We start from the raw sequence: 13,493 nt of genomic DNA, 5'->3' as shown, positions 1-13,493 counted from the left end.
GGCAGCGTTACTGTTAGGGAGCCCTGCGGTCTCTGGTTCACGTCACTAGCCTACCACAGCTCATGAGGCAACTGATACATATCCCCCGAGGACCTGAGAGACTCAACCATTATACACTTCATAGTCATGAAACTGGGGGGGGCATCATTGACAACCACCTTGGTTAAACCAAACATGGATGATTGGATGGAATTTGAGCTTGCAACCCCACGGTTCAATACCTAGAACTTTCTTTAGTGAGCCAAAGTAAATGTTAGCTAGCTTCATGCCAATGACTTGTCTATACATATGACACAAGGCTAAGGTGTAGGCTGCACCATCAAACCAAAGCATATCCTGCTGCACCAGGCATGTGCTAGCCTTGCTTTCCAAACAGGTGAACGAGACCAGGCATGTGCATACTCATGCGGTACTGAAAGCAAAGGTTAGCCTGTGTTCTGACATCATCCTTCATCTAAAATAAAAAATGGAGGATCTGTTTATTGCCCTTTCCCAGTTCATTTGTATCAGTAGCTTGCAAACAAGTCATTCAAAGTATGGCCAGAAAGCACTTACGTTTGATGTAAGCACTAGTTCTGTGAAGGCTGGACCAATATTGCATTGGAGATGTCTAAACAACCAAGGGTACAAGCTTTCGGAGCCTGGCATGGATCATCCAAGGCATTCTGGAGCCCACTTCTTTCCCCCTTGCGCGACAGGTACAGAATGGTAACAACTGCCCGAGTTACACCAGGGTCGCACAGTCCCTCCATTAGTGCTCAGACTGTCCGCAATAGGCTGAGAGAGGCTGGACTGAGGGCTTGTAGGCCTGTTGTAAAGCAGGTCCTCACCAGACATCACTGGCAACAACGTCACCTATGGGCACAAACCCACCATCGCTAGACCAGATACCGATTATTGAAGGACCAAAAAAGCCGATACCGATTAAAATCGGCAGATTTTCATTATTTGTAATAATGACAAATACTAAATGAACACTTATTTTATCTTAGTATAATACATCAATAAAATCAATTTAGCCTCAAGTAAATAATGAAACATGTTCAATTTGGTTTAAATAAAGCAAAAACAAAGTGTTGGAGAAGAAAGTAAAAGTGCAATATGTGCTTTGTAAGAAAGCTAACGTTTCAGTTCCTTGCTCAGAACATGAGAACATATGAAAGCTGGTGGTTCCTTTTAACATGAGTCTTCAATATTCCAAGGTAAGACGTTTTAGGTTGTAGTTATTATAGGAATTATAGGACTATTTCCCTCTATACCATTTGTATTTCATTAACCTTTGACTATTGGATATTCTTATAAACACTTTAGTATTGCCAGTGTAACAGTATACAGTGGGGCAAAAAAGTATTTAGTCAGCCACCAATTGTGCAAGTTCTCCCACTTAAAAAGATGATAATGATTTTCATTATAGGTACACTTCAACTATGACAGACAAAATTAGAAAAAAAAATCCAGAAAATCACAGTAGGATTTTTAATGAATTGATTTGCAAATTATGGTGGAAAATAAGTATTTGGTCACCTACAAATAAGCAAGATTTCTGGTTCACAGACCTGTAACTTCTTCTTTAAGAGGCTTCTCTGTCCTCCACTCGTTACCTGTATTAATGGCATCTGTTTGAAATTGTTACCAGTATAAAAAACACCTGTCCACAACCTCAAACAGTCACACTCCAAACTCCACTATGGCCAAGACCAAAGAGATGTCAAAGGACACCAGAAACTAAATTGTAGACCTGCACCAGGCTGGGAAGACTGAATCTGCAATAGGTAAGCAGCTTGGTTTGAAGAAATCAATTGAAGAAATGATCACAAGAACGGTGAGCAAAAATCCCAGAACCACACGGGGGGACCTAGTGAATGACCTGCAGAGAGCTGGGACCAAAGTAACAAAGCCTACCATCAGTAACACACTACGCCGCCAGGGACTCAAATCCTGCAGTGCCATACGTGTCCCCCTGCTTAAGCCAGTACATGTCCAAGCCCGTCTGAAGTTTGCTAGAGAGCATTTGGATGATCCAGAAGAAGATTGGGAGAATGTCATATGGTCAGATGAAACCAAAATATAACTTTTTGGTAAAAACTCAACTCGTCGTGTTTGGAGGACAAAGAATGCTGAGTTGCAACCAAAGAACACCATACCTACTGTGAAGCATGGGGGTGGAAACATCATGCTTTGGGGCTGTTTTAATGCAAAGGGACCAGGACGACTGATCCGTGTAAATGAAAGAATGAATGGGGCCATGTATCGTGAGATTTTGAGTGAAAACCTCCTTCCATCAGCAAGGGCATTGAAGATGAAACGTGGCTGGGTCTTTCAGCATGACAATGATCCCAAACACACCGCCCAGGCAACGAGGAAGTGGCTTCGTAAGAAGCATTTCAAGGTCCTGGAGTGGCCTAGCCAGTCTCCAGATCTCAACCCCATAGAAAATCTTTGGAGGGAGTTGAAAGTCCGTGTTGTCCAGAAACAGCCCCAAAACATCACTGCTCTAGAGGAGATCTGCATGGAGGAATGGGCCAAAAACCAGCAACAGTGTATGAAAACCTTGTGAAGACTTACAGAAAACATTTGACCTCTGTTATATACCCTTTGTTGGCAATGACAAAGTAGTGAGATTGAGTATTTGGTCAATAACAAAAAATTTCCACCATAATTTGCAAATAAATTCATTAAAAATCCTACAATTTTCTTGATTTTCTTGATTTTTTTTTCCATTTTGTCTGTCATAGTTGAAGTGTAGCTATGATGAAAATTACAGGCCTTTTATCTTTTTAAGTGGGAGAACTTGCACAATTGGTGGCTGACTAAATACTTTTTTGCCCCACTGTAGCTTCTGTCCCTCTCCTTGCTCCTCCCTGGGCTCGAACCAGCAACATAACGACAAAAGCCACCATCGAAGCAGCGTTACCCATGCAGAGCAAGGGGAACAACTACTAGAAGGCACAGAGCGAGTGATGTTTGAAACGCTATTAGCGCGCGCTAACTAGCTAGCCATTTCACTTCGGTTACACCAGCCTCATCTCGGGAGTTGATAGGCTTGAAGTCATAAACAGCGCAATGCTTGACGAACAACGTGGCAAAACGCACAAAAGTGATGTTTGAATGAATGTTTACTCGACTGCTTCTGCCTACCACCGCTCAGTCAGATACTTAGATACTTGTATGCTCAGTCAGATTATATGCAACACAGGACACGCTAGATAATATCTAGTAATATCATCAACCATGTGTAGTCAACTAGTGATTATGATTGATTGTTTTTTAGAAGATAAGTTTAATGCTAGCTAGCAACTTACCTTGGCTTACTGCATTCGCGTAACAGGCAGTCTCCTTGTGGAGTGCAACGAGAGAGAGGCAGGTCGCTATTGCGTTGGACTACTGTAAGATTGCATCCCCCGAGCTGACAAGGTGAAAATCTGTCGTTCTGCCCCTGAACAAGGCAGTTAACCCACCGTTCCTAGGCCGTTATTGAAAATAAGAATGTGTTCTTAACTGACACGCCCAGTTAAATAAAAAGGTATAAATATATATATATTAATTAGATTTAATTAGGGCCGATTTCAAGTTATTTATATATATAACAATGCCACCAGTCATACTGCTCGTTCTGCGTGTGATGTCCTGCAAGACAGGAATGTCAATGTTTTGCCATGTCCAGCGAAGAGCACAGATCAATCCCATTGAGCATGTCTGGGACCTGTTGGATCGGGGGGTGAGGGCTAGGGTCTTTCCCCCCAGAAATGTCCGGTAACTTGCAGGTGCCTTGGTGGAAGAGTGGGGTAACATCTCACAGCAAGAACTGGCAAATCTAGTGCAGTCCATGAGGAGGAGATGCACTGCAGTACTTAATGCAGCTGGTGGCCACACCAGATACTTACTGTTACTTTTGATTTTGACCCCCCCCCCCCCTTTGTTCAGGGACACATTATTCAATTTGTTAGTTACATGTCTGTGGAACTTGTTAGGTTTATGTCTCAGTTATGTTCATACAAATATTTACATGTTAAGTTTGCTGAAAATAAAGTTGACAGTGAGAGGACGTTTCTTTTTTTGCCGAGTTTACAAGTATTTATGGCACCTGGGGAGACGACGGCTTGAGCTACAATAACCCGCCTGCCAGCAATCAGTTAAGATTAGGAAGCAGCCAGTGGCTCCAAAGGACTCCAAACAAAGGATGGGAATTTTACACTCGTCGACATTCCAAAGCCCGATACATAAATACATATTAGGGTAGGACAGAACGGGTTGTTTTGTCTTCACATCTTGTAGTATTGAAATGCAAGAGTAACAATCCGTGAGGGGCGAGCGGACAGCCCTGATGGGTAAATGAACTCCGGATGCCACAGGACCTGGGCTCTCACAGCGAGAGAGCATGACGTCAGTGTACGACCCTGGGGCTCCACAAGTGATTGAGTCCAGAAACCAAAACGACCACCCTTCAAACCACCACCACCCCCTAAAAAGACAGTGAGGGGGCTGCTGTTTGCTCAGAGAGAGTGAGAGCGAGACCGAGAGAATGGAAGGTTGTAGGGGGTGGAAGTGGTACTCAGTGAACTACGATCGAGACTATTTCTCACACTGCTTTGCTCCCAGTGTATCCCGGATTCCCGGAAGGAGTCCATATTATCCGTGCTTGGGGCGCAGTGACTAAGAAAAACCACTTTCTGCTCGTAACATTCCCAAACACTAGAGTAGTGAGTGACACATTCCCCTGAGAGAGACTTATAGGAAAGCACTACCTCTCCCGCCAAGGATGACCAACAACCCAACAATTCTGTTTATGATATCTTACAGTAAGGTTACTTGTAATACATTCTGGTATATTACATGCATTATTCCCAAAAGGGAATGTAACTGTCTGGAAGACATTTAGCTCAATGGAAACATATCCAGATGCTGCAAATGCTATATACTGTAGGTAAAAACGGAGTGGCTCCTCACCAGTGCCTTTTCCTGACTTTCTTTACTCTTTCAAGGCCGTTGGTTGGAGTTGAAGTCTCTCATTCTCAGCCAGAACATCCGGTGAGATAGCTAGAGAACGTCAAGGTCAGTCTTTTCTAGCCATCACAACCCCCCCCCCCCGATTAACATGTTGGTGGAGACCCTACAGAGACAGAGGTTTATGCATAGAGATAGAGCCCTAGCAATGTAAACGTGATTCTCTCTATGCATAGAGATAAAACAATAGAGGGGCTGATTGCTTTCTCTATGGGTCTATGCAAGTTGTTTACTCATTGCTGCCAAGTCAGTCAGCACTATACGCCGTTTGATCAGGCTCAAACTCAGGATGTGCGCCAGAGATGGGTTAGCTAAGGCTCCCTCACACCAACCCCAGTGCTCGGTCCGGTTTAACTGACGGCCCGCTAATCCCCTGATTAAAAACTCTGCTCGCGCTTCGGTTCACTCTAAACGAGCCGGCCGTTGTACTCCTCGCTGGGAACAGTCCCTAGCACTCTTCCTCTGTCCCAACGCCCCGATGAGAGTATCCGCTTGTAAAACGTCTGTTTGGAGACGGTCAGAGTTGCCAGACAAAGCAGTAGACAGTGTGTTACATCAACAGATGAGACAGTCCCTGGCTGTCGAGAAAAAAAAAAAAAGAGACTGTAGCGAGTTCCACAAAGTATGCTACACAAGCAAATTATGACATAACCATCTAATATTCCACAATTACAGACACAGGAATAGCATTGATGAGAGACAAGTTGTGAAGGAAAATGTTATGTAGACAATGAGCAGAGAAAGTTATTTGAAAAGGACTTCAAAATGTGGATATGAAAGGGTGATATTTACGAGACAACCAAATAAACCAAGTACATTATATGCCTATCTATAGCCAGAGTGCACACGACTAACACGTTTCAATCTTATGGGAAACACATGCATGTCTTAGAAAAATGCATGTCTTAGAAAAAAAAAACGTGACGCTATAGCTACTGTACTTGTGTCATTTCTGGAAATGTCCTCTATAATCATGCGTTGAGGATTAGTCTGGTCGGAGTGGATCAGAATGTTGATGAGTAAGCGTTAGGCTGCTGGAGCTGAGCCGATGTAAACATGGCAAGGAGAGCCCTTGACGTACTAGACAGCGACATCGCCCTGTGTACTTCACCCAACAGGTGTTCTGTGTAGAGTTCAAGCTCTTGCTTGTCTGTGTGTACTCTATGATTAAGCACATACATATGCACACATACAAACACACACACACACACATCCTCAAAAAAGGTTCAGAGTGTCCTCACACACAGACATCAACCACAAGCAATGCTGCTGTGGAAAGGAGACTCAAACAAAGTCAACAAAACCTTATTATTACCGACTACAACTGTTTTAACTTCGACAAGAATGTGTGCTCCCGGTTTTAAAACACCTCTATTTCACTGACTGGGAATGAGACCACCGTTGTTCTTTTTAAAGGACATATATTAAGAAAAAAAGGACATGAATGGCCATCTTAAAGTGTGAGAAAAGAAAGGATCGACTACCAGAATATGGGGAGTGGTTGTGTGTTAGACATTAGCTGGCCTCCTTAGGAATATTTCTTCTAACCACTCGGCGCTCTGCAGTTAGGAAACAAAGATGGCTTCCTATTGCAGCCCAAAGGCATATATTTTACACACATTGAACTAACCATTGGTCTATATAAAAACATCAAAGCATATACACTATATTGCCAAGAGTATGTGGACACCTGCTTGTCAAACTTCTCATTGCAAAATCATGGGCATTAATATGGAGTTGGTCCCCCACCTTTTGCTGCTAGAACAGCCTCCACTCTTCTAGGAAGGCTTTCCACTAGATGTTGAAACATTGCTGCCGGGACTTGCTTGCATTCAGTCACAAGCGCATTAGTGAGGTCGGGCAATAAGGCCTGGCTCGCAGTCGGGGTTCCAATTCATTCCAAAGATATTCGTTGGGGTTGAGGTCAGGGCTCTGTGCAGGTCAGTCAAGTTCTTCCACAAAGATCGACAAACCATTTCTGTACGGACCTCGCTTTGTGCACGGGGGCATTGGAATCAGGCAAACATTTTTAGTGATTTCATAGAGCCCTACAAACCACATTGTGGCTCTCCAGGGACATAGAGCCAGTGTCCTCTGTTTTGACCAATCAAAGGTTTTATAAATGGCACGACAAGTGTACAATTTTGTTTAGTCTATAGCTTTTGTTGTGTCTATCCTGTGTTTGTGTCTGTTTAGATGGTTTTGTGTTTCTATAGATGTGTGGGAATAGGTTTCATTGAGTATTGGCGAGTATGCGCAAATCAGTAGAGCACAGGGAATCTGAGTCTCCAGCATCCAGCTGACCTATAATTCCTGTAGTTGCCAAATACCTCTGCTTCCTTTCATACTTGTGTTGTCACCTCAACAATGAATGTTGTGAATGGGAGAGGGAATACAGCCCACAATGCACCCTCAAAATAAATCCTAGAGTGCAATGAAAGAATATTCACAACTGACTATCACAACTGACTATTACATCAGGAGCTTGTGTGGCCCAATACTTACAGATACACTACATGACCAAAAGTATGTGTACACATGCTCGTCAAACAGCTCATTCCAAAATGATGGGCATTATTATGGAGTTGGTCCAACCTTTGCTTCTATAACAGCCTTCACTCTTCTGGGAAGGCTTTCCACTTGAGGTTGGAACATTGGAAGCAAGTCCCTGCAGAATTTAGCCACAAGAGCATTAGTGAGGTCGGCATTGATCTTGGGAGCGATTAGGCCTGGCTCGCAGTCGGCGTTCCAGTTCATCCCAAAGGTGTTCGATGGGGTTGAGGTCAGGGCTCGGTGCAGGCCAGTCAAGTTATTCCACGTAAAATCGACAAACCATTTCTGTATGGACCTCGCTTTGTGCACAGGGGCATTGCCATGCTGAAATAGGACTGTTTCCCAAACTGTTGCCACAAAGTTGGAAGCACAGAATTGTCTAGAGTGTTATTGTATGCTGTAGCGTTAAGATTTCCCTTCACTGGAACTAAGGGGTCTAGCCCGAACCATGAAAAACAGCCCCAGACCATTATTCCTTCTTCACCAAACTTTACATTTGGCACTATGCAGTCGGGCAGGTAGCGTTCTCCTGGTACCCACCAAACCAAGATTAGTCCATTGAACTGCCAGATGATGAAGCGTAATTCATCACTCCAGAGAACAGTTTTGTGCTGAAGTTGCTTTCAGAGGCAGTTTGGAACTCAGTAGTGAGTGTTGCAACAGAGGACAGATGATTTATACATGGTACATGCTTCAGGAGCTTGTGTGGCCTACCACTTCACAGCTGAGCAGTTGTTGCTCCTAGACATTTCCACTTCACAATAACTACACATACAGTTGACCGGGGCAGCTCTAGCAGGTCATAAAAATGTGACGGTGCCACGTTGAAAGTCACTGAGCTCTTCAGTACGGGCCATTCTACTGCCAGTGTCTGTCTATGGTGATTGCATGGCTGTGTTCTCGATTTTCTACACCTTTCAGCTACCGGTGTTGTTGAAATAGTCGAAGCCACTAATTTGAAGTGGTGTCCGCATAATTTTTGGTCATGTAGTGTATCAGTTAATATTAACCTGCTTAGTATTTTTCGAATTAAAAACATGACAATTGCTGCATTAGCTAAACTGGCTAGAAGGGGCAATATGAGAACGACAGAAAACGCACGGAGAGTGAGAAGAAATTAAGGAGAAATCAAATGGAATAGATAGAAAGAGCAAAGAAGAGGGTGACATTTAGAGGAAAATCCAATCTTGGCGTTGGATCTGAAACCTATGACACGTCATAAATCAGAGCAGAGGAAAAGTGAAACGTTGGGTTTGGATAAACACATACCACCACATTATGCTCCTCAGTTCTACTGTCTGGATGTCTTCCAGACAGAGTAAAGCTCCCTGGCTGGCTTTGAGACGGGTAGAAAATACAGCGCTGGACACTTCAGTATATCATTTAAGGCCCGGTTGAGCATATCAAGAAAAGTTAATTTGTGTTACAGTCCAATCGCAATGGCCATTTCAAAACTAAGCCAAACGGGGAACCTCTCCCTGCCTTATTTACTCAATGTATCACGCCGTGTCAGCTAGATAAGACTCCATTTGGTGACGAATGTTAAAATGTCGATTGCATGAATTACACAACAATATTTTCATGGTCCAGAACCTGTTTGTGTTAGACTGTCATTAGGATTACAATCCCTTTACATTTAAACAAACAAATTAAAGGCAAGGCAAGTGTCCTTTGGGATTTAAACAGTTGATAATTCAAGGACTACATTCTCCACAGAGACAGCTAGGAGGCCAAGATGACTGGACATTTGCCTGGCCACTTCCCTTAACATCAGGACATCAACGGGCTGTCAGGTTCAACTGACTTTTTAGGCTTTTGAGAACACAATGATCTAGCTACTGCAAGTCTTGTGCTGGATAAGTACAGTGCCTTCAGAAAGTATTCACATCCCATTACTTTTTCCACATTGAGACATTTTATTTTCAAATTGAATAAAAAAAATACAAAAAAATTGTCACTAGTCTACACACAATAACACATAATGTCAAAGTGGAATTTTATATATATATATATATATATATATATATATATATATATATACACACACACACACACACATACAAACACTTTTTTTAAATAAAAAAATATATAATTTATTAACTGAAATGTCTTGAGTCAATATGTATTCAACCCTTTTGTTATGGCAATCCTAAATAAGTTCAGGGGTAAAAATGTGCTTATAAAGTCACATAATAAGATGCATGGACTCACGGAGTGCAATAATAGTGTTTAACAATATTTGAATGACTAGCTCATCTCCGTATCCCACTCATACTGATAATTGTAAGGTCCCTCAGTCGAGCAGTGAATTTCAAAACACATTCAACCACAAAGACCAGGGAGGTTTTCCAATTCCTCGCAAAGAAAGTAGATGGTAAAAATTTTAAAAAAGCTAATATTGAATATCCCTGTGAGCATGAAGAAGTTATTAATTTCACTTTGGATGGTGTATGAATACGCCCAGTCACAACAAATATATGTGTGTCCTTCCCATCTCAGTTGCCGAAGAGGAAGGAAACCGCTCAGGAATTTCACCATGAGGCCAATGGTGACTTTAAAACAGTTACAGATTAACGGCTGTGATAGGAGAAAACTGAGGATGGATCAACATTGTAGTTACTCCACAATATTAACCTAACTGACATTGAAAAGAAGAAAGCATGTACATAAATGAAAAAAATATTCCAAAATATGCATCCTGTTTGCAACAAGGCACTAAAGTAATACTGCAAAAAAATGTGGCAAAGCAATATAATTTTTTGTCCTGAATACAAAGTGTTATCGGATTTGCCCCAAACATACACATTAGTGAGTACCACTCTCCATATTTTTTACTATAGTGGTGGCTGCATCATGTCATGGGTATGCTTGTAACCGTTAAGGACTAGGGAGTCTTTCAGGATAAAATAATAAACGGAATGGAGCTAAGCACAGGCAAAATCCTAGAGGAAAACCTGGTTCCGTGCTTTCCACCAGACACTGGGAACTTGAACAAGGCCAAATCTACACTGGAGTTGCTTACCAAGACAGTAAATGTTATTGAGTGGCCGAGTTAGATTTTTACTTGCATCTACTTGAAAATCTATGGCAAGACCTGAAAATGGCTATCTAGCCATGATCAACAACCAATTTGACAGAGCTTGAAGAATTTTGAAAAGAATGGAGAAATGTTGCAAAATCCAGACGTGGAAAGCTTTTAGAGACTTACCCAAAAGGTGCTTCTACAAAGTATTGATTCAGAAGTGTGAATACTTATGCAAATTAGATATTTTCAATAAATGTGCAAAAAAAAAAAAAAAAAAATTCACTGTCATTATGGCGTATTGCGTGAAAATGGGTGAGAAAGAAACCATGTAATACATTTTGGATTTAATCCGTGACACAACAAAAGGAGGAATAAGTCTAGGGGTACGAATACTTTCTGAAGCCACTGTAACTCAGCCTATGCATGTCGGTTGACATGAGAGACTAGAGGCACAATGAAGCAACAAAGTCAAACTAGGGGATACATTTCATGAGCAACATGTGTTTGTACTTTTGTAGTTGTGAGCTGCACTTGCTGGCATTCGCTGTATCCGATAAAGACGCTACAGTAACTGTGAGGAAGGGGTGAGCCAATGAAGTCAGAGGAAGCAGAGGAAATTGCTCACGATAATGAGATCACACCATGTTTGCAAAAACAGTGACTATAACAACCCAATGAAAACGAGATAACCACGCTTACAAACACAGTCACTATAACAACCTAATGAACAGACACTCAGACCACAAAGATGCTTTCTGCTTCTAACTGACAAATGACGATACACATGGGGATAATATGACACAGAACCTAGCTAGCTGCTTTCCAATAGTACCCAACATAAAAAAAACAAGGACAAAGGCACTCACTCGTCACGATTAAAATGCCAGAGGCATATCTTAAACTGATGTGTCTCGGTAGGTCAAACCTTTGTTAAACCAACACTTCCTGTTAAGCAATGCATCATTTCCTTAATTGCGGTTGGAACAGGCCAACTCCGCCCCAGCACTCCATAGCTTCCACGGGTCGGGATGCATAGCCATTGCGCAATCTGTGGCCGCCGCTGTTTACGCTTCCAGACACGGAGTGGAGCCACAGATCGGACGCCGTTGGTAAACAAACAGAGGATCCAGCTGAAGAGTTGCCACTTCTACGTCTTTTCTCCCCCACTTTCAGACGAGAACAACCTGGCCCACCCACCAACATCCTCATTCCTCACATTTCATGAGGCTACAATCAGTAGGCCCGAGGCCCACTAAAACACTACTGCTGTGGACATTGCTACTCTCTGTGATCCCTAAAATAACAGCGTCGAGATGCTTTGTCTCTACTGACCATTTTCATAATATCATGCAGACTCAAGCCATACTGTGCTGGCTCAGATATTTTCTTCTCATATCGTCCTTCCCACATGGTTCCAGCAACTATGCTGGAACCGTAAACAGGCAGGCCCAGTACAGCTCATCTTAGTTTTGCTCAGTAGTGACAAAGCGGTACACTGTTCCTATGTGGAGGGTTTGACTTCACCAAAAGAGGGCTGGGCCGAGGACCAGACACAGGAGGTCTAACCGGTCATTGTCCCTGAGCATTTAAACACAGCCTGGTGTGGTGGTGGGAGGACACCGAGGGCTCCGATGAGGGAGAGTGTCGTAAACATAAAGCTGGCCAAATGAGTACCTGTGGCAGGGCATTTGTCTCTCCTCTTAGCTTTTAATGAGCGAGCAGGTGTAGAGGAGAGATGTGATTTAGAGATTTGAAGAGAGGCAGAGGAAACCAAGGAAAAAGACAGGCCTATGCGGGACACAAACCTCCGCTAGAATGTTAGCAGGGTTTGCACAGCGAGTAGAAGGATATGCGCTAACTGGCCCCGAAGGGGGAGAAAAAAAAAGGGGCTCAACATGGAACAGGAGGAGTTTCATAGTGATTTAGAATATCTTATGGAGAATGTCAGTTAACCACAGAAAAGGAGGTAACACAGCGCTCATCAGTAATTTCTGTAGGCCTATTACGGACTTTTGTAAATGCCAAAATTGACATTGTGATAAAACCGTATTCTTACTTGCCAAGAGAGGACATGTTCATTGTGAGGAAAGAATGAATAGCTACTCTCAGAAGTAAAGCACAGCCCGAAATGCAATTGTCATATACCCCCCCCCCCTCCCCCAAATGGCTATCCAAGCTTACCATAACTCTTCCCCCAACGATAACAGAAAAAAAAATGTGCCTAAATCCTACAGTGCTTTCTCAACCAATCATGAAAAACAGCTTTAGATTCTGGAAAATGTATCTGGATACATTTTTATATCCCGGTGTGGATGGTCAAAAGACTACATTTTTGGCCCACATTCGACTTCCTTTGAAGAGAAAGAAAAAAACCCTGCCATACATTACAATTTCACATCTGGTTTGGATTCGGGGGAAGTATGCAGTCAACTCCAGCATGCCAAAGGAGGTTTTGGACAGTCACTGACTGGAGAATTCAGGAAGGGGTGTCTTTACTTTCTCTGCAGCACTGGTATTCGCCGGTAAATGTTAAGAGGGCAGAGGGAAAAACGGAGAGCGCGAGAAAGAGAAAGGTACAGTAAGTGACAGATGGGGAGCAAGTGGGAAACGATATCGGCCTAGATCTGAGTTGGGAAACACTAGTTGAGGGAGAGATAATGACAAGACTGTCAGCATTGCAAGGGGAACACAGGAAGTGAAAGAATGCAGAGACAAAAGAGCTGAGAGAAAAGGTTATATAGAGATCAATGTTCAACATAAGGATAAAAAGCTAGTCGTAGTAATTTAAGATAGCGTCTAAAGATATATAAACAAGATAGCGTTTAAGTCTAAGGAGAGAGAGCGAGAGTCAGTACAGTAAATCGTCTCAGTTAGGGCCCTAGTGGACATTGGTAGGGGTAGGGAGTGGATT

At 42.7% G+C, this 13,493-nt stretch overlaps 1 protein-coding gene across 3 annotated transcripts in view; it reads right to left on the bottom strand.

Moving 5' to 3' along the window:
- Window positions 1-13,493, bottom strand: part of LOC139366405 (four and a half LIM domains protein 3-like) — a 47,006-nt gene that overhangs the window by 11,309 nt on the left and 22,204 nt on the right. Inside the window, exon 1 of one of the 3 annotated variants that reach the window (XM_071103868.1) lies at window positions 11,449-11,760. The exons of 1 other annotated variant lie outside the window; for it this stretch is intronic. The gene's annotated coding sequence lies outside the window, so the exon portion shown is untranslated. Of the gene's footprint in view, window positions 1-8,826; window positions 9,013-11,448; window positions 11,761-13,493 lie in introns of those variants that run through there. One more of the 3 variants, XM_071103876.1, reaches the window with a different exon arrangement.

The sequence above is a fragment of the Oncorhynchus clarkii genome, chromosome 2, assembly GCF_045791955.1.
Source record: "Oncorhynchus clarkii lewisi isolate Uvic-CL-2024 chromosome 2, UVic_Ocla_1.0, whole genome shotgun sequence".
In the NCBI taxonomy this organism is placed as follows: Eukaryota; Metazoa; Chordata; class Actinopteri; order Salmoniformes; family Salmonidae; genus Oncorhynchus; species Oncorhynchus clarkii.
Note: the sequence above shows the minus strand (reverse complement) of the source record. Positions and strands in the feature narration are given on the sequence as shown.